The 21,909-nt window shown below is 35.4% G+C and overlaps 1 protein-coding gene across 9 annotated transcripts in view; it reads right to left on the bottom strand.

The window, feature by feature from the left end:
• Tdrd3 (tudor domain containing 3) overlaps window positions 1-21,909 on the bottom strand; it is a 145,246-nt gene that overhangs the window by 101,234 nt on the left and 22,103 nt on the right. Inside the window, exon 2 of one of the 9 annotated variants that reach the window (XM_074043277.1) lies at window positions 9,864-10,024. The exons of 7 other annotated variants lie outside the window; for them this stretch is intronic. The gene's annotated coding sequence lies outside the window, so the exon portion shown is untranslated. Of the gene's footprint in view, window positions 1-9,863; window positions 10,025-21,909 lie in introns of those variants that run through there. One more of the 9 variants, XM_074043283.1, reaches the window with a different exon arrangement.

The raw sequence follows: 21,909 nt of genomic DNA on the forward strand, positions 1-21,909 counted from the left end.
TATAAAGTGCTTCTATATTACAATACTAGGAAAAGAGTCCTGGATATAGACTCATGGGTTGCTTACTATTTCTGGATAGAACAGAATAGACTATTTATATTTTTCTTTGTACATTTAAAGGAATATTATACTTTGATAATATTATCTATATGCTTTTTGAAAAAAAGCTATTTAAGTGTCAATATACTTCTTAAGGAATGTATGAACTATTCTTGCTATTTAAAAATGTAATGTCTGACCTAATAAGTATTTGGTAATGCATTAGCTCTTAAGATAGATCAAAATGCACCATAAAAACAGGACTGAAAGCAACATAGTTTTAAACCTATTACAGTAGAAATTTCCTTTAAGCTACTTTCTCACATTATTTTCTCAAAGTCCCTTTTCTTAGACATACTGTTCTCAAGAATCCTTCAATAAATGCTATGAATCCAATGAACACAAAGATAGGTAACTTTTAATCACACATCTCTTTTACTTCTCCTGTCTCTTTTCTATTGGGTTTTTTTTTTTAACTCATTGTTTCATTTTCCCTTTCTTTTATGTAGTTCAAACCAACCATGCATCTGTTAGGAATAATAAATTCAAAAGCAAAGTATTATTGAATCCAAAGGGAAAGTATTTATCTCTACCCATCCAACCACACACAACATGTTGTTTTAAAATTCTTTGATAAATTGCACAACGCAAGTATTATCCACCAAAAAGTTCACCTGTAAAAATGTTCTTTATTAAAGTCTCATGTTTTTGGTTTTTTGTAATAGCAATCAACTCATTTAACCAAAGGGCAATGCTACCATCACTACTGTAGACATCCTTCCAGTGCTAAAGGAGATGAGTCTGGGATTGCTAGTCCAACAATGCTATCTAAAGCTCATTCTTGATGGTCAACAATTGCATCACTAACTCCCAGCACTCGACTGATTCTAAGACACTTGTCAGTGTCAAACCTTACCTGGACACAGCAACCAAAAAGAATGTACCATTAAGAATCAATAAATGAAAGAATTCTCAAAAGAACAAGCAAGTGAAAAGAAACATAAATACTTAGGACCATACAAAAGAATAACAGAAGATTAAATTGATAAGCCTATGAACAAGACCAAAGAGATAAGTCAGGAAATCAAAGCACTAGGTAATTATTATAAGCTTGAGACCATGACAGTGCTAAATTATAATGATGAATAAAGGTAAGTAGTTATGTGTATGAGAGAGAAAACAGGTATTAAGTGCATAGATTAGTTACTAAGAATGAAGAGATGGTGGGCAGGAATGATGATACCTAAGTGACCACAGAATAAAAATGTGTATAGTTAAATTACTTAAAACACTGCTTTAATTCAAAGTGGCCCTTGTTAGATGACAGGTACTTAAACAGATTTTGCTGCCTCCATTTTGTATCTGTCTCTAAGTCATTCACCTTACAGTCACCTTGGAATCCAGGAAGAACAGGACTTATGGATTACATATTTCCAAGGAGGAATGTAGGAAATTGCCCCAAAGGCAAGAAACAGGAAAAACTCCAGAAAGAACAACTAACAGGCAACAATGACTTGTTCATCCTGATCAAAATTACTCTCCTCATGTGATGACAGGATAACAACTTCTCCAGAATCCCTCCATCATGATCAACCAGGACTGTTTAAAAACTATGCATACATACCTCTCCTCCTGTCCCCAGGTCCTCCTCTATGTGAACCTAAAGCTTATGTCTGTACCCCAAAGATGGCTGAAGATGGGCTGAAGCGCTTATTTTGCCTCTTCCCACATTTGCCCATGCAGTGCAATAAATCTCCTTCTCTGCCCTTCACCACTACTGTCTGTTTATTCTGACTATATGGCAAGTCGCTGGATCTGAGATGTGGAATCCGAAAAGTTTGGACCTGGGTCCTACAACTCCAGTTTCAGTAATTTCTTTGCTATACTGTTGTATTTTCTCTGTTCACTGCCATTAAATAGATCTGAAATGCTAATTAATCATCTTCTAAATTAAGCTCTACAAATAGTAAGTCCTATCATGTGAAAGGTGTGAAATCGATAGTAAGAACAGTAAAATTATACATCTTCCTTCAAAGAATTTACAGTCTCCTATAACACAATATGTAATCAGCTAGCATACAAGGCCAAAATTATACATGAAATGTTAAGAGGGCTCAAAGTAGCTTGGGAATAGGAGAGAATATTAAGAACAAAAACATGATGGTGAGAAGGAATATCCTGGAACATTCTGTCTGGAAACTGAAGCAGAAAGAAGTAAGAATAGGTTGAGGCCAATGTTTCACAGCAACATTGTACAAAGAAATATGTTTGATATATTAAATACTGATTGGGTGATTACAAAACCACAACATTCCAAACTCTTACAACAGGGAGATACTACTACTTTGCTTTCTAAAAAAAGAATACTTTTTATAACTAAAAGATTATACCATATCAAATGAACTGGAATAGAGCTTTAAAAAAATTAATGTTTACATCTTCAATTTTACAGATGAAGAAAAGGAATTCTATAAATGTTAATTAAACTTGCCCCATGATAAAAAGTTTTAAAAATGTCTCTTAAATCCAGCCTTTACATTCCAACACACCATTTTTATTCATCAAACAACTAATACTAATATTGTGAATCTGATCTTCTCATAAACAAGCCAATATTTAGTTTCCAATCAACTTGACACTTCTCCAACACACACACACACACACACACACACACACACCCTAGTCAAATTCGATCAGTGAGATCCAAAAAATATTAAATAAGAATAGGTGTAGCTTCATAGTAAAAGAGAGGGAAATCAAAAGGAACAAATTATTAGATTCAAACGTTGCTGGAACAATGAAAATACCCATCCCTACAAAATATTAAAAAAAAGGAAAAGTCTATCTATGTAAGAAAATTGCCAAAGTCAGAGCTATGGGGTGGGGAGCAGCATTTGACTTTCTACACATACAAGTAAAATATTTCCTTCAAATAATGTATATATAAGGTTTTCTAAATGCAACAAATTATAAAATGTGTCTCAATTTTCAAGTTTAACAAAGTCTCCCTTGTTCACTATTCATGTTTTGAAAACCCAAAGGACTTAAGTCTTATAGCTTTACTCTGAAATTATCAAGAAATAAAACATCCATTCAGAGCTTTCTCTAACATGCTACTGGTACTTCTGCAAATAGTGGGCCATTTTCACAAACTGATTGAACCTAAATTAACCATAATTTAGGAATTTACAAATTAATCTTTTTGTAAACATTTCAAACTCCAACATTATCAATGAATAAAACCAGTGATAAAAGTAAATGTCAAAATCTTCTTCAAGATGTACCACAGAGCACAATAACTAAAAAGATTCACTAGCCTTAATTGTGGTCATCAAGAAAGAAAGGAACTGAAAACTGGAGCAGGCATGCTAGATATGGTCCCTGTGCACACTTGCCCAATGGACCTCAAGGAAAGAGAATTATAATCAGTTCCCAGGTGCTATCTTTGAGTACTTAAACTCCCAGGGTACAAAGTGTAAAGAAGATACAGATCCCAGGGGGTTCATATTTACTAAAACATCCATCAGAAGCATACATTTCCACCTCTACTCTAGCAGGGATTTCTGGATCACTAATGTGATAAAAAAAAAAAAAAAACAAAGAACAAAAAACAAAAAAACCTCTTCATTACTATTTTGAACTATAAAAATATATCTGAATACACTGTACTGACAAGTAGGGCACTAGTGGGCTACATTTCTGCATAATACAGAACAAACTAGTATTTCTCACTAATTTTACCTTGATACAATTATCAATCATCACAGTTAGTAAGTGCCCAAAATTTTTTAAGAAGGTAATTTTAGAAAATGCTGCCTTTGTTCATAAACAGAAGATGTCCAAATTCTGTCTACAGTCACTTAATTGGTAATCCTAAGCAACTTTTTTTAAACTTCAGAAATAAAAACTTTAATAATCTGCCAATTTGATGGTGAGCTTTTCTTCTTATTACAGAAAATGAATTCAGTAAGAAGGGTCACATGACCAAGATACCTCTGCTAAGACTGACTTCATCTCACAGGCACAAGTCACTTGGCATATAAAAACAAACATATTCAAAACATAGTTCAAAACTGTGATGAAATACTGTGATTTAATCTCATTTATTAGTTGCAGATAGATCTATATTACCACCAGTTAGGAAAAAAAAAAACCAGCCAAACTTCCCTTTGATCCATTCCTTTGGAAGCAGGTAAAATCCTGGGTCTAACTTATTTGCTGGCTATGGTAAATACATAATTAAGAGGCCAAGACAAACTGCAGAACACATGGCCCAGCTAAAAGAGGCAGTCACAACTCACTTCAGTTGACTGTCTGCCTGATGACAGGTAAAGCAGTTGTTGTCAGATCTGATTTTCAGCCTTCAGGCATTTGTAAAGCAATGTATAGCCAAAGAAAACAGGTTGCAGCCTGCAGGTGGTACATACACTTAGTATTTATTACACACAGTCATTAAGTTACTTGCTTATTTGCTCCTGTTCACTTCCAACTTGTTTCTGACATGCAGTGTTGTGCTACAAATCAGTCTCTCAAATTACATAAAATTAATAAGTAACTTTTTTTTCAGACAAAAGAAGAAAAAGATATCTTTTAAGTCATTTTGTATAACACTGGGAAAACAAAGAACACAATTTGGCCTATAACAAATTTTCTTACCAAATTTGGCTGTCAGACTAAATGGTCTCAAACCATTTAGGTTGGTCTTTGACCTAAATATTTTACAAACTGGGCATATATAGAAAACCCACTTCACTCTTCTAGACTACCTACATTTTTAAGGGGGAAAAAATGTTCTAATTGACCAGAAGCTGAACCCTAAAAGCAAACACCAAAGTTTTCTTCCCCTGCAACTACCTCTACCCCTGAAATAATGAATGCCCATTTAATGCTAAACTTAAGATGTGAATTTCTAAAATGACCAGAGACAGAATCCACTATTATACCCTGATATAAACTAGACTGTTGACACATGCAAACTCTTTAAAATGCCAATGAGTAAAACAATATTACCAAAAGGATAGGGGCTTTATCAAACATGTTAAAGGAAGCCGGGTGCTGAGATCTGTAATCTCTGCCTACTCAGGAGGCAGAGATCAGGTGGATCAAGTTCGAGGCCAGCCTGGGCAACTAGTTCATGATTTCCTATCTCGAAAAAACTCATCACCAAAAAGGACTGATGGAGAGGCTCAAGGTGTATGTCCTGGGTTCAAACCCCAGTAACACACACACACACACACACACACACAAATGAAAATAGTTAAAGAAGGTGTCTGGACAATGACACAGTGGTCTTGTCTCTAAATAAAACCTAAATCAGATAGCTTTGTGTGGTCTTTTTTTTTTCGAGGCGGGGGGGAGTTGTCTCTCACCTATATGTGCTCTTTTGCTACCACACCAAGGTTTTTGGCTCCTATATGATACCCAAACACAAAAATGGGAAATTAATGTATGAATTCCTGCTTAGCCACAAAGAAAATAAAGACGACTTCCAATTATTCAAGCTAATGAGAGACAGGAAAGAATAAAATGTACAGCTGATTTAAAAATCATTTATATTAAAAGGTATTTTTGACCTTAGCAAATAGAGAAGCTCTGATCTTCTACAAATTGCCCAAATATTAAAAATAGTTTAAATTGCTCTATAAAAATCTTTCTATTCACTCTACCTTCTTGTTTCCATATTGACTAAGTGTATTGTATTACACCTGTCAAAATTTTTTATTTTTCTATTATTATTATATATTGCTGCTGTAATAAGCCTGAGATAGCAAAATAATTAACTTGTGATTCCCTCCTCTAGGGAAAAAGAAATGCTTTAGAAGTTCTTATTTCAAATATAACTTGGAAAAAACAGTATTTAACCAATATAAAATAACAAGATTAATAAGGGAAAAAGGCTAACAAGAATTTGGGCATAAAATGTGCTTCAGATAACTGGTACAGATGAAGTCAATATATTTAATACAGCTTACAGATACATTAGGGAAAAAGTCATACAAAAATATAAACTGGCACACCAGTAGTAAATTGAATGAATCCACAGGATTCTATGCCCAAATCCCTATAAAGCCAAGCAAACAGGAGGATTAATACAATTCAGAGGAAGAAGTACTAGGACAAATGGTGGAAAATGAAAAAAGCAATCCTTTATTTCTCTTAACCAAATACTTCTTATAACACCACCATTTTCTTTTCTTTTTTATGTACAATAGCTGCTACCTATCCCAAAATGAATGCCACAATCTTTATTCTAACAATTGTACAATAAGAATCTGAATCAACACTAGTGTAAAATTTAATTTTTTCTCTATATAAATAGGTCAAAGTTAAAAATTAAAGTACCTCTAAGTTGAGCACTTGATGTTAATCTAGTAAACTGTATGCAATACAAGATTTAGTCTATTCAATAATAAACTATCTTTTTAAGTGAATTATTTTTCATTTTATGATATATTTATATGAATAAATGTATATTATTTTCACCATCTTACTAACCTATAATACTAAGGTTTATGCACATACTACACATGCAACAGAAAATCTATTTTAATTTTTCTATACTAGCTTTTTAGACTGTTATATTACAAGTATAGAAACACCAAAATCAAAGAAAAGACAAAGAAATCATCATGAAAATATTAACAGACCACACCAAAATGTTTCATAAAATTAACCTGCACCAAAACTCAAAGGATAAATATGCAAAAAATTCTTTAAAAGGTTAGTTCAAGAAGAATTAACCTAGAAGGTAACACCCACGCACAGGAAATCAATGTGAGTCAATGCCCTGTATAGCTATCCTTATCTCAACCAGCAAAAACCCTTGTTCCTTCCTATTATTGCTTATACTCTCTCCACAACAAAATTAGAAATAAGGGCAAAATAGTTTCTGCTGGGTATTGAGGGGGTGGGGGGGAGAGGGAGGGGGCGGACTGGGTGGTAAGGGAGGGGGTGGGGGCAGGGGGGAGAAATGAACCAAGCCTTGTATGGACATATGAATAATAAAAGAAAAAGGAAAAAAAATTACTTAGTACTACAGAAACATTTTTTCTAAATAAACAATTTCTAGAGATGTGAAACAATATGAAACACTTTAACATGCATACCATTAACTTCTCCACTAGCCAACTTGCAGTATTTCAGTGGCTAATTCCTGTCCCCCCCACTCACCAAATTTTTTAAAATATTCAAAGACAGAGGATAGGAAAAATTGTAAGGAAAATCTTTTGTAAAGCTATATCTGATTTAACATTTAAAATTGTTTAAATTCTGAAAAATTAAAACCTAGATTTGTTAAGCAGTTTTTTTAAAGTTGGATTTCATTAGGTAGCTAATACTGAAGGTTGTATTACTTGAAAACACCACTAGATGACAACCTTGTTTCACAAGTAAAAATATTATCATACTGCTGTTGGAAACCAGACCACCTGACGCACTAAACTACTTATAAAGGTGTCTGACATTTGTTTTTATTGTTCTTGGGAAATAGGGAAAATAAAATAGACTATTAGCATGTAAGAATTTATGTTTGATATACAACAGTACTTGAGAATTTTTTAAAAACCCACTTAGGCAATTAAAGATACCTCCATATAAGAGACAAAGAGAGAAAAATGATTTTCTCTCCTGTTCTTTCCTACATTCATCCTTTGGAAATAAAAATAAAGTACATGTAAATTACTAACAGACTAATTCTTTTTCCTGAAAAAAGGTACAAGAAGAATTTTCAGTATTATTTCAATATCAATATTTTTCTCTCTGACACCAAAATAACATGACATAACATGACAATTTTAAGATAATAAAAATCACAACATTCTATTTTTTCTGACCCATATTCAAAAAATATTAAAATACTTTCCCTATACTTAAAACCAACCCATGAAGATATTAGTCCTGAAATGCTTATTTGGTATTATTATAACATCTGAGCAAATAATAATTTATAAATCATTCCTTTGATATTTCTAAATATAGTAGCAAAGATAACCTAACTATGCTATTTTGTAATCCAAGCCTCCATATACGTTTAAAAGAATAAAATGAAGGCCTGAATATTTTTACTTTCATTGGGGCTATCATTAATGCCATTTTCTAATTCAACATTTTCAAACTTTTAACTCAGAAGCAGAATTGAGGTTACTTTTAAACAAATCATATTTTAAGGTGTAAGATTACTTGATAGTTCGTTCCTCAAAACCACACAACAGGTCAAAAGGCTCACGTGAATCTTAAAGCCCTGCACACTGTACAATGACTACTGTTTTACAGCATTGGTGGCCATATAGTCCAGGCCAAGGGCCCCCCAAAGCAAAGCCTTCCAGGATTAGTCCCAAGCAGACTGCACACTCAGGCAAGTATACATAAAAAATGGACTTGGGAAATGGAATATATCATAAAATTGGAAGATGCTTTTATAAGCAGCTCAAAGAGACTTTCATCTAATCTGTACTTTTTAGTGAGACAGAACTAGATGCAAAATCTCAGCCTCATGCTTTAATACCAGCAGGCTCTTAGTCAATCTGTTCCTGTGCCTCAGTTTCTCCTCTACAAAACAAATGGAAATATTGGAAAGACTGATATATAAAGCTGCCCTAAAAATAAACAAAACAGTGTGAAACACCTGGCATATAAATGGTATAAGCTAGATGCTAAATAAATACTAGTTTTCTTACTTTTGAAACACTATGCCCTTTTATTCTGGAAAATATTTTCAAAACATGACCCAAAGATCTTCTGAGATCTAATGAGATAGGAAACGCTGCTGAACAATGAAGGGAATTCCTTCAAAGGCTACAACTAATAAACAGTCAAATGTAAATTCTTCCTGTTTTGTAAGTTTGAGTTACGTATTTCTTACATGCTATTCACATGGAGTTCATTTAGAAATGAAAGCTTGATGGAAAGTATTGTACTATTTGATTTGTTTAAATCTTTCAACTTTACATATATGGACAGGTATACATAGTTTTTTGACAAGAAAATAAGTTTTTCTATTAGACTTTGCAACTATTTCTGCCCCAAACAGAATTTCCAATATAAAATACAATGCTACCATTTTCACCCAATCTGCCATTTATGTCAAGATTTAAAACAATGATGCCAAGAAATAGATGGTAAGCAAAGCATTTTAAATCCTACAGGGGAAAAATAGACATTGTGTAATTTACATTTATAACTCATTTAATAAAACTAAGAGAATTCATGAAAACTTTAAAAGTGGAAAATCTACCATTTTCATTATGAAAAATACCTATTTTTGTTACAGGTAATCATATATTCATCCAATAACATAATAACTCTTCATAAATGAAAACAAAATAAAAATGAAAGACACATGTAAAAAGGGCAGTCATCTAAATATGCTACTAAGTTAAACAGGCAAATATTAAAAAATTTTTGCCAGAAGAGTGAAATGGTCCTACACATATACCTTAGCTGATAAGTAAGACTTAATAATTCTATTTTCATTTCTTTGAAATTTAAAATACACCTTAAACACAAAATGACCAGTGTTGATTAATTTTCTGAGATTGAAATGTTGCAAATATTAATTTTTATTTTTTTTAGATTAGAAAACATAATTTAACTATATTCCTCCACCTCTTTGTGTGTCCCAATGTCTGGAATCTAAATGTAGTTATCTGAAATGTATCTGAAAATTACCAACAGACATAGAACAAACAAATGGAACACATCAAATCTGATCGCAAGATGCCATAACCAACTAATATTTTAAAGTGGACGTTTTAACTATTTGCAATGAACAAAAATAAATGTTTTCAAAACATAATGTACGAGCAAGCCAGGCATGTGGCACATACCTGTTATCCCTGCTACTTGGGAGGCTGAGATTGGGAGAATCACAGTTCAATGCCAACCCAGGCAGGGAGTTCAGGAAACTCTACCTCAACCAAGGGCACAATGGCACACACCTCCAGCTATGCAGAGGCTGAGCGCAGGAGGATCACCATTCTAGGCCAGCCTGGGCAAAAAAAAAAAAAAGGTTTGTGAGATTTCATCTCAATGAAAAAAGAAAGTTGGGCATGGTTACATGCACCCGTCATCTCACCTACAATGTGAAGTGTAAATCTGGACAATCGTGGTTTAGGCTGGCGTGTTCAAAAGTGAGACTCTATCCACTTAATAACCAGAGCAAAAGGGCTTGAGGTGTGGATTAAGCAAACAGAGCTTCTGCTTTAAAAGCACAAAGCCCTGAGTTCAAACCCCAGTAATAAGGGAGGGAAAAAGAAAAGATCTGAGCAGAAAACAAGAAATCTCAGCAGAGAAACAGAATCAATGTTTTCATATAAAATTCTAGAGTAGAATGTTACTTCTGAAATAAAAATTTTACTGGCCAGAATTAACAGTAGAATGGTCACCATGAAAGAATAAGTAAACCTTAAGATAGATTTTTCCAATATTTCTGTATTTTACTAATTTCTGTATATTACTAATGATAGAAAATGTAACTGAAAAGGACCTTGATAATAAAGACCCACAATAGTAAATTACCAAGAAATAAACTTAAAGGATAGGCAAAGTAACAATCCACATGGATGAACTAGATGCACACAACAGGAAACCAGAGAGAAGGAAAGCAATACTGGAGGCTGAGGCATCAATCAATTAGGATGCTACTGCATCAAACCAAATCAAAGGCCAAATCAAAATGGCCTAGATGAGGGCAGTGACAAAAAGATAAGCACAAAGAGCCAAAAGGCATCCAAAAGACAAAAATCCATAGTACCTGAGGTTTCAAAGGAACAAAGAGAAGAATGAGGACTGATGGTGAAGATTCTTAGTGAGGTCATTTTGGGGGAAGGATGAAGAGTTCAGTTTGGGGTGTGTTTCATTTGATCTTTCTGAAAGACAGCCAAGGGGAAATGTCCTTCAGGTAGACAGACTTGTCTTCAGAAGACTTGTCTGAGACAAAGATAAACAACTGAGAATTAACAGCATGGAGACAGCAATTTAAGCAATGAGGAAAATGAGACCTAAAGCAAGCATATGAATTGGGAATACCTCTGTTCCCAATTAGTGCATGAACGCTTCTTCATGCACTAAAGAGCTCAGTAAATATCCAACAAGAATGAAGAAAGACAAGCAAAGGAAGAGGAGCCAACAAAATGTCTTCAAGACCCACAGGAAGAAAACTACATGTAACTTGTCCCCATTCATTGATTCTAACCTCATCCCCAGAAAAATAACCACCATGCCTGCACAAACAATAGCCCTCGATACTCCAAGTCACCAACTATTCCAAATCATGACACTCACCTTTACGTTTTCACTTTTTCCCCTTTCCTCTAGCTGAAATGCTTTCTTCTCCTTATCTTCAACAAATTTCTATTTGATTCTCAAGACCCAGCTCAAAAATCTGCTTTCTTTAATCAGAATCAATCATTGCTCTCTCACAATAACACAGTGCTTTGAATCAGAGGAAGGCATCCTAAAATCACAACTGCCTTCCTAGAGGTTGTCAACAAACGCTTGATGAAATAAACACTTTTCATCATTTCACTAAAAAAAAAAAAATCATTAAAAATGAACTGGTTGCCATCTCTGCACCTTTCTTTAAATTTTAAAATGAAGACAACATATGCGCCTCTGATGGTTTGCATATAAAGCAGCACCAAAAGACTCATATGTCAAAGGTTTGGTTACTAATGCAGCAGTGGTCAGAGGTGCAACTTTTGGGAAGTGATTGGACCATGAAGGAACTGACTTCATCAATGGGCTAACAAACTTATAGATTTTATGGCATTATTGGGAGGTGATGGAAATAAAGACCAGGGAGCCTAGTTGGAGGAAGCAGGACACTGGCGTGCCCTGGAGAAATATACCTTGTTCTTGGCCCCTTCTCATCTCTCTCTCTACATTTTGCCTACCAAGAGGTTAGCAACCCTGTTGTACTGCATGCCCACTGCCAAGATGTTCTACCTCACCACCACCTCAAAAAATGGAGCCAAGGAACCACAGACTGATACCTCTAAAACCATGAGCCAAATAAATATTAATCTTTCCTTCTCTACTGTTATTTTTCTCAGGTATTTAGTCACAGCAATGAAAATTGGCTAACACACTTCTTCAATGGATTATAGGCGGGGAATAATGTTGTAACAAATTAGAGTGAGAAGCACTAATTTCTTACATTCTATGTAATAAATAAATTTAAGGGCTACATTCTATAATAAATTATAGAATGTAATCTATAATAATAATATTAATAAGTGATATTAAATATCAATAAGTGAAATTAGTCCTCTAAGAAAATTGGTGACCAAATTATAAAGGACCATTCAGTTGGCCTATTTTCCCAGCTAAATTCCAAAATGTTAAGCCATCCCTGGTACAGATCCCTATGAGTATTCCAACATTAATTTCTTTATTCAGAATCAAGCCCAGTGTCCTCGACCAAACTGTATTGTATTTCATTCATTTGGCAGTCTCCTTGTCTTATGACATTTTAGTTTGGGACTTCGGCAATCATTGGAATGAAACTTTTTTCCAATTATTTAAATTTTAAATCCATTTTTAGTGAAGTGGAGAATGGCTAGAGGGTGAGAGTATATATGAAACAAAAAAGGACAGGTAGACTAGTAAAAGGAAGGAGGTACAAAAGAAAAATGATCAACACTGCTCATCTTCCACTACACAATGACATACACTGAAATTTCCAGGAGGTATTTGCTCACAGAAGGAAGGAAACAAGGGAAGGAGGAAATGAGAATGAAGTAAAGAAAAGGAAAGGAAAATAAATAGAAAAGAAGGGAAGGGAGAAAGAAACATACACACAAAGGGAAAAAAATCAAGATAGCAGGTACAGGTACCAGAGATCCCAGAACAAATAAGCCCATTCAATTCTAGCATTTCAGGTCCAAGCATGAATTATTTAGTAGCCCACTTGGTCATTGCAGAGCAGAATCATAAAGTGGAAAAACTTCTCCAAAGGATACAGAGCTCTTCCCCTTCCATATTCTGAAATGTGAATAAACAAATGCTGTTGGCAAATGAAAAAAAAAAAAGCCTGTAAGATGAAAATGAGATCAAGAATAACAAACAGGAAAAAATGTCACTAGAGGAAAAACACAATTGAGAAGGGGAGAGAATCTGTGATTACTTTTCTCAGAGTCAAGAAGATCAAAGACAAGTAGGGCACGATCAAAAATATTAAAGAAAATGCATTCCTAGAAGTTAAAAATTTCGGAAAAAAGTCAAGAAAGTAGTTCAAGAACTTGAGAGAGAGAGAGAGAGAGAGAGAGAGACAGAAGGAAGATGAGGAAAAATAAAGAATTAGGCATAAATGGATCCTGGGGCTATACAGATTGTTATTTTTTAAAGTTGAGAATGTGAAAGAAAGAATAAGATAAATTATGGCTTCTAAGATGTACAGCACTCAAAGAAGAAAAAAATTATGGAGGTAAACTCTTGAAAAAAAACAGTCTGGACACATCTAGATAAATTTTAAACTTCATTTCCAATAACCTAGCAATTCCAGGTAAGCAGTTGATAAAATTTCAATCATGGGAATAAGAAGATGCTCCGTAACACTGTTTCAAATAAGAAGCACAGAAAGAAGAAGCAACCTTAATTGTCAATCTGTAGGAAAGTAAATAAATGAAGTGTGATAGGTATTATACTCAAATACAGTCACATATCACCTAATGACAAAGATACATCCTGAGAAATACATTGTTAGGTGATATTGTCACTACACCAACAACATAAAGTTTATTTGCACAGGCTTAGATGGTATAGTCCACTATACACTAGGCTAGATGGAATGAGTGTGTGTGTGTGTGTGTGTGTGTGTGTGTGTGTACATATAGATGCATGTATATACACAGTCTATTGCTTTAGAATGAATTTCAAAACATTCAGTGCTGGTCTAGTACACATTACTGTGAAGTATTCCAATATTAAAAAGTCCTAGGGTCATGATCAACAACAACAACAACAACAAAAAAAAACAAGATTAAATCAAACATAAGAGAAAATGATGCAATGAACAGACATAGTACATATGAGATATACTGCCTATGTACACCACATACTGTTTTACAGAAAAAGATTTTAATAAGTATGAGGCTATACACTAAAACAATGAAAGAGTACAATATAGCAAATAAACATATAAACTAGTAACCACTGTTTATTATAAAGTATTACACACTGTAATTGTATGTGTTATACTTTTATAAATTAGTAGCACAGTAGGTTTTTTAAATAGCACATTGTACTATGATGATTACAAAGGCTATGACATCCTAGTCAATAGGAATCCTTTAGCTACATTATACTCTGATGAGACAACCATCATATGTGTGGTCAGGTGTTGAACAAAATTTCCTTAAGTGGCACATTACTATACTTGACCACTACATAACAGTGAACAATAAACTGTAGTAACTCACTTGAGAAATACATATAGAAAAGCTAATAAACTCCAGATACTATTCTAAATGCTGGTGATTCCACAATGAACAAGACAAAGTCCCTGCCCACAGGGATAGTCTACATGAACAGAGGGCACAAAAATACTAAGGAAAAAAAAGTAAACTGTGAAATATTAAGTACATAATTTTTAATTTACCTGCAAATAGTCCTACATGTCATTTATGTATGCATATATGTAAGAATATTCTTAAAGGACATTAAAGAAAATTGGGAAGAGGGTGGACATATGGCTCAAGTGGTAGAATGCTTGCCTAGCCCCAAGTTCAAACCCCACTACCAAAAAAAACAACAAAAAACAAAAAAAAGAATACTAGGAAGAGGAAAAAAATAGGACAGGACTAAAGATGTGGGTCAAAGGCTAACTTCTCTATTTTATTAATAGAGATGTTATTTACCATAAGACTAGTAAGTCAATTCTTAGCATTTGAAACACTACAATTTGTAATTATAACATCTATGCCTTATTACCAAATACAAATAAATAAAAGAAACATGAAGGAATAACCTAGAGAGTTCTATATTCATCTAATGAAGGTTCTAAAAATAAAAGCATATGGAGAAGAAATCAGCAAAGAAAACTCAGAGTTTTCTAAAGCATTAAGGAAATTAAAGAACCCAGAAAGAAAGTTCCCCCCAAAAAATAAGGTAAAATACTCAGACATCTCTATGTGACTTTTCTGAACACCAAGGATACAGAGAGAAGATTCTAGAGGAAGAAAAAAACTACTAAATAAGAAAAAGGAAGAAGACAGTGGATTGTCGACATTCCAATAGCCCAGAGGTAACCAGACCCCAAAAAAGTAAAACGAGAGGTCCCATAACCAGCGAGAAGCAAAGCCCTTTACAAATCCACAAGTAGAGAAATAACTAACCAAGGGAAGAATGGGAAGAACAACTCACAGCTCAACACTCCTGATCCCCCACCCCTGAAGATACCATGTGGCTCCAAGCTCCAGTACTCATCAGTAAGGATGAGGAAGTGGGTAAAGTCCCATTTCTCAGCACACACAGGAACTCGGAGCCAAACACTTTCCCCTAATGCATGACCTGCTACTTTGACCCTGAAACCAGGGAAACCAGTGCCCCTGGGTGAGCAGGACCCTTGGCTCCCGCTGCTCCACGGATAACAGAAGGCACAAGCCAGCAGGCTCAGTTCCCCTGGCAGCAGCACCACAGAACTGCGCTCCCTGAAGCCCATGCAGGAAATCAGGCCCCAGAATTCCTGCTGCCTGCAGGCTTTGTTCTCCCACTGTCAGCAGCACCACAGAAATGTACTCCCTGAAGCCCATGCAAGAGATCGGGCCCCCAAAATCCTGCCACCCACAGGCTTGGTTCTCCCAAGTGGACAGCAGAGCCACAGAACTGCACTCTTAAAGCCCCTGTGGGAAATCAGGCCCAAGACTCCTGCTGCCCATAGGTTTTGTTCTCCTGTGCCTGCAGCAGCTGTCTGACTCCTGGAAGCACATGCTGCTATGCAAGCAGACTCCAGGGCCTCCACTGCCTTGTGTTCACCAGATGATTCAAGCCCACTGGGCCTTGCTTCCCCACAGGTACCCTCAACTTGCTACACAGGGCAAGGAGTGAACTCCAGGCTCCAGGCCTTGCTATTCTGCTGGCTCCAGGAGGCTTCCCTCCCCACAAAGCACAGAGGCCCAGCCTCCCCACTGCCCTAACAGTAAGAGAGCCCTCGCGCCCCCCTCCCACCCCCGTCAAAGAGGGAGAATGCCAGATTTTTCACTGAGGGAAGGAAAGCTATAACCTGCTATTTTACAGGTGGCACCAGAAGTCCTGTTCCCCCAAAACACAAAAGCTCAGCACTTCAACTGCACCTTCCTGCAAGGCAGTCATGTCTCTCCTATCCAAGAGCTGGAATCCCAGCTCATCCACTAAGTGGCAATCCACTACTTTGCTGGTGCTAGGAGGCCTAACCCCCACTGTGCACAGAGACCCAGCACTCCCCACTGTGACTACAGAAGAGCCCTTGCATCCCCACCAAAAAGCAGCAACTCCAGCCCCCTCACTGAGGGGAGAAAAGAAGTAATCAGCACTACAATGAGAACCCTGCAAGGGTAACATACCCAGCATGTCCCTCTCTAAGGAACACTGCTAGAGCTCCAGAACAAAAAAAGCTCAAAACACCAACTACAGGGGCACAAGAGATTAAAACCATAACCAAAAACAACTAACTCCAGATGCGTAAATCTCAATGCAGAATGAAACAGCAAGACAACCGCTCTCCATCAAAAGCCAATCCCACCACTAAGGATCCAAACACCTGCATAGAAGAGCTACCAAACAGTGACACAAAAAACAATAGTAAAAATGATTAACGACCTCAAAGATGAAATACAAAAGTTAGTGTATGATCTCAAAGAGGATGTGAATAAACAATTAAATGAGCTCAAAGAAAATACAAATAAACAGATGAATGAAATTAAGAAGACTATCCAGGATATGAAAGAGGAAATCAATAAAGATATGGAAATCCTGAAAAATAATCAATCCAAAATAAACAACTCAATAGCCCAAATAAGTATCACAGTTGAAAGCTTGGCAAACAGAACAGAACAAGTTGAAAACAGAGTATCAGGAAAAGAAGACAAAGTAGAGGAATTAGACCAACTAGTAAAAGATCATGAAAGAATGCTAAGAAAATATGAATGGAACATGCAAGCTATCTGTAACACCATGAAAAGACTGAACCTATGAATCATGGGTATAAAAGAAGGAGAGAAGATACAAACGAAAGGCATTGGCAGCCTATTCAATAAAATAACAGCAGAGAACTTCCCTAACCTCAAGAAAGAGAGTCACTCAGGTGCAGGAAGCTTACAGAACACCAAACCATAAGGACCAAAGACACATCATAACCAAAACACTCAGCACACAAAGAACTCTGAAAGCTGCAAAAGAGAAAAGATAAGTCAAATATAAAGACAAACCCATTCGAATAATGCAAGAAGGTCATGGAAAGACATAATTCAGGCCCTAAAAGAAAACAACTGTCAACCTAGACTAGTCTACCCAGCAAAACTATCCTTCCTAATTGAAGGAGAAACTACAGCCTTCCACAACAAGGAAAAACTAAAGGAATTTGCGACCACCAAGCCAAAGCTACAAAAGATATTTAAAGGACTTTTACATATAGAAGAAGAAACTAGAGTGAGACAGGTACTCAAGAAAGAATAAATGCTTTTGAGCAAGGAGACCAGTAAACAAGGAATACATAAAACTAAACAACAGGGAAACAAAAATGGCTGGAAAAAACAGGCACCTCTCAATATTAACAGTGAATGTAAATGGCCTCCATGTCCCAATCAAAAGACACAGAATAGTAAATTGGATTAAAAAAATAAGACCCAACTATATGTTGTTTACAAGAGACTCATCTAACTGAAAAAAGTAAACACTGGCATAGAGTCAGAGGGTACAAAAAAGTTTTCCAAGCAAATGGACCCGACAAACAAGCAATAGTAGCTATCTCACATCTGGCAAAGTAGACTTCAGACTAAAATCAATCAGAAGAAGACAATGAAGGTTACTTCATATTAATGAAAGGAACAATTCATCACAAGGAAATATCAATCCTCAACATACATGCACCAAACACAGCCAGCCCATCTACATTAAAAAGAAAACAAACAAACAAAAACTCTAATGGCCCTAAGAGCACAGATGGATGCCAATACATAATAGAAGACCTAAATACCCCACTGTCACTGATAGGTCATCCAGACAAAAGATCAACAAAGAAACTAAAGAGCTACTTCACACATTAGACCAAATAGACATGGTTGATATCTACAGAGTATTTCATCCAATAATGAGTCAAAACACATTCTTTTTGGCAGCTAATGGAACTTTCTCCAAAATAGACATTTTAGGATACAAAGCAAGTCTCAACAAATTCAAGAAAATCGAAATAACTCCCTGCTTCATATCAGATCACAATGGAATAAAACTAGACCTCAATAGCAAAAGAAAAACCAGAAACCATTCAAACACATGGAGACTGAACAACACACTGCTAAAAAAACAATGGATGACTAGGGCAAGAAATCAAAAAGTTCCTAGAATCAATGAAAATGAAAACACAACCTACCAGAATCTGTGGGACAGAGCAAAGACCATGCTAAGGTGAACATTTATACCTATAAATGCCTACATTAAAAAAAACAGAGACCTCTCAAGTAAACAATCTAATGATGCGCCTTAAGCTCCTGGAACAACAAGAACAAGCCAAACCCAAAACCAGCAGACAGAGAAAATAATAAAGATCAAGGCCTAGATCAATGAAATCAAAACCAAACAAACTATACAAAACATCACAAAAACGAAAAGTTGTTTCTTTGAAAAGATTAACAAGATCGACAAACCCTTAGCCAACATGACAAAACTGAGAAGGAAGACCCAAATTAATAAAATCAGAGATGAAAAAGGGGACATAACCACAAATACCAATGAAATCCAGAGAATCATTAGAGAGTACTTTGAAAACATAATTATATTCAAGTAAACTGGTAAATCTAGATGAAATGGATAAATTCGTAATGTATATAACCAACCAAAATTGAACCAAGAAGATATTAACCACCTAAATAGTCCTAATTCATGTAATAAAATTGAAGCAGTAATAAAAAGTCTCCCAACAAAGAAGATGGATTTACAGCCAAATTTTACCAAACCTTTAAAGAACTAACACCAATAGTCCTCAAACTTTTCCAGGAAATAGAAAGAGAGGGAACAATACCAAAATCATTCTATGAAGCCAGCATTATATTCATTCTAAAATGAAGCCCAATAAAGACATAACCAGAAAAGAGAATTATAGACTAATATCTCTGTTGAATATAGATGCAAAGATTTCAACAAAATATTGGCCAACAGAATTCAACAACACATCAAAAAGATCATACACCATGACCAAGTCAGTTTCATCCCAGGGATGCAAAGATGGTTCAACATATGTAAATCCATAAACGTAATACATAATGTAAACAGAAATAAAGACAAAAACCACATGATCCTCTCAATAGACACAGAAAAACCCTTTGACAAAATCCAACACCCTTTCATGATAAAAGCTCTGAAAAAACTAGGAATAGAAGAAATGTTCCTCAACATAATAAAGGCTACATATAATAAACCTAGAACCAACATCATACTAAATGGACAACAACTGAAACCATTCCCATTAAAGTCAAGAAGATGACAGAACTGTCTGCTTTCTCTACTCCTATTCAATATAGCTTTGGAATTCCTTGCCAGAGCAATAAGACAACAGCAAGAAATAAAAGGGATTCAGAAACAGAAGGAAGAAGTCAAACTATCCCTATTTGCAGATTACATGATTCTATACACCTAAGAGACCCCAAAATCTCTACCAAAAAAACTACTAGAAATCATAAATTCTTTAGGAAAAATAGCAGGATCCAAAATTAACATACAGAAATCAGTAGCTTTTCTACATACCAACAACACACAGACTGAGAAAGAAACCAGGGAAACAATCCCATTTACAATAGCTTCAAAAGCAATAAAGTACCCTGGAAGAAATTTAACAAAAGAAACCAAAGACCTTTTTAATGAAAACTATAAACCACTAAGAGAGAAACTGAAATTGAGATTTCATCTCACCCCAGTTACAATGGCCATGATCAAGGGTAGTAACAACAACAAATGCTGATTAGGATGTGGTGTAACAGGAATGCTTATACCCTGCTGGTGGGAGTGCAAACTAGTACAACCACTATGGAAAGCAGCATGGAGATTCCTCAAAAAACTAGAAATAGAACTGCCATAAGTGATACCGCTTCTGGGCATATACCCAAAAGAACATAAAACAGGTACAGTAGAGACACCTGTACAATTTTATCACAGCACTATTCATAATAGCCAAGCTCTGGAAACAGCCCAGATGTCCTACCATTGATGAATGGATCGTGAAATTGTGGTATATATACACAATGGAGTATTACTCAGCCATAAGGAACAATGACATAGGGTTTGAAGGTAAATGGATGCAACTGGAGGACATCATGTTAAATGAAGTAAGCCAGGATCAGAAACACAAAAGATGCATGTTTTCTCTCATATGTGGAAGATAGATCCAAAAATAAACATATACATAAAAACAAGCATGATCACATACAAACTCAGTTGTAGAACATGATTGTAACAGAACTACTCTATGGAGCTCAGGGAAAAAGAGAAAGGGAAAACAGAATGATAGAGCACCAGTAATATTGCGTACCATAAGATATGAAGGCAGAGGATATAAGCATGTGTATTGAAAGCTGGTGAAAAATTGGGGATGTGAGGTAAAGGGGTAAGGGAGAATATTAGAAGGAACTGAACAGCCCAAAATAAAGCACACCCACAATGGGCATACACTGAGACACCCCTTTGAAAGTCAACTCAAATATTAATAATGAAAATCAGGACTGTAACATAGGCACAGTGGTGGGGTGAATGGACTACCGGGAGTGAGGAGGGTGAAGGAAGGAGATTAAGGTGACAGTATATGGTTGATGGATTCCATATACCTATATGAAACAAAACTAAAAAACCTTTTGCAATTGCTTTAAGCGGAGTGGGGAGGGGGCTGAGGAAAGAGACAACGGGGACAATGCAAATAATGTACAATATAACACTAATCAGAATTGTCACTACTAATTCCACCCCATATAATGAATATATCCTAAAAAATTTTATAATACAAAAAGTAAAAGGAAGCTAGCACCAGACTTTTCATAATTAATACCTTCAAAATTGTGAAAGAAAATTATTTCATCTTATGATTCTATAGCCACCCAAAATATCACTCAGAAGTGAAAGCAAAATACCCATAGTTTCAGATATGGAACGGCTAAGATATCTACTTTTATCCACTCATTCATAGGAAATTAAGTTACATGAGGATGTGCTTTAACAAGAAAATGAAATAAAGTAAGAAAAAGAGAATGAAACTAGTAAGAGTCAACCCAAAAGAGTAAATAAAATTCCAAGAGATACAGAATTCAAGAAAAAAATCTCTTCAGAATGGAGAAAGAAAGGAGTACTTCAAGGAAAGGGAATTACTCTATTTGATTTTTTTTTCCTCAACCTTAGTATATATAGACATTTTGGATTGGACAATTCTTTGTTGTAGGGAACTGTCTTATGCACTGCAGGATGTTTAAGCAGCAGGTGTGGGCTTGACACACTGGATGCCAGTAGCATTCTCTAAATTACAATAACCAAAAATGTTTCCAAACATTACCAAATGTACTGAAGGGACATGCACCACCAATTGAGAATGTCTGCCTTAGAAGATTGGAAGATATGATAAACAAGGGCAATGTAAAAAATAAAAAGATAATTAGAAACTCATGAAACACACTCAAAAAAAAAAAGCTGTGTAAAAATAAG

This window comes from Castor canadensis, chromosome 10, assembly GCF_047511655.1.
Source record: "Castor canadensis chromosome 10, mCasCan1.hap1v2, whole genome shotgun sequence".
Taxonomy (NCBI): Eukaryota; Metazoa; Chordata; class Mammalia; order Rodentia; family Castoridae; genus Castor; species Castor canadensis.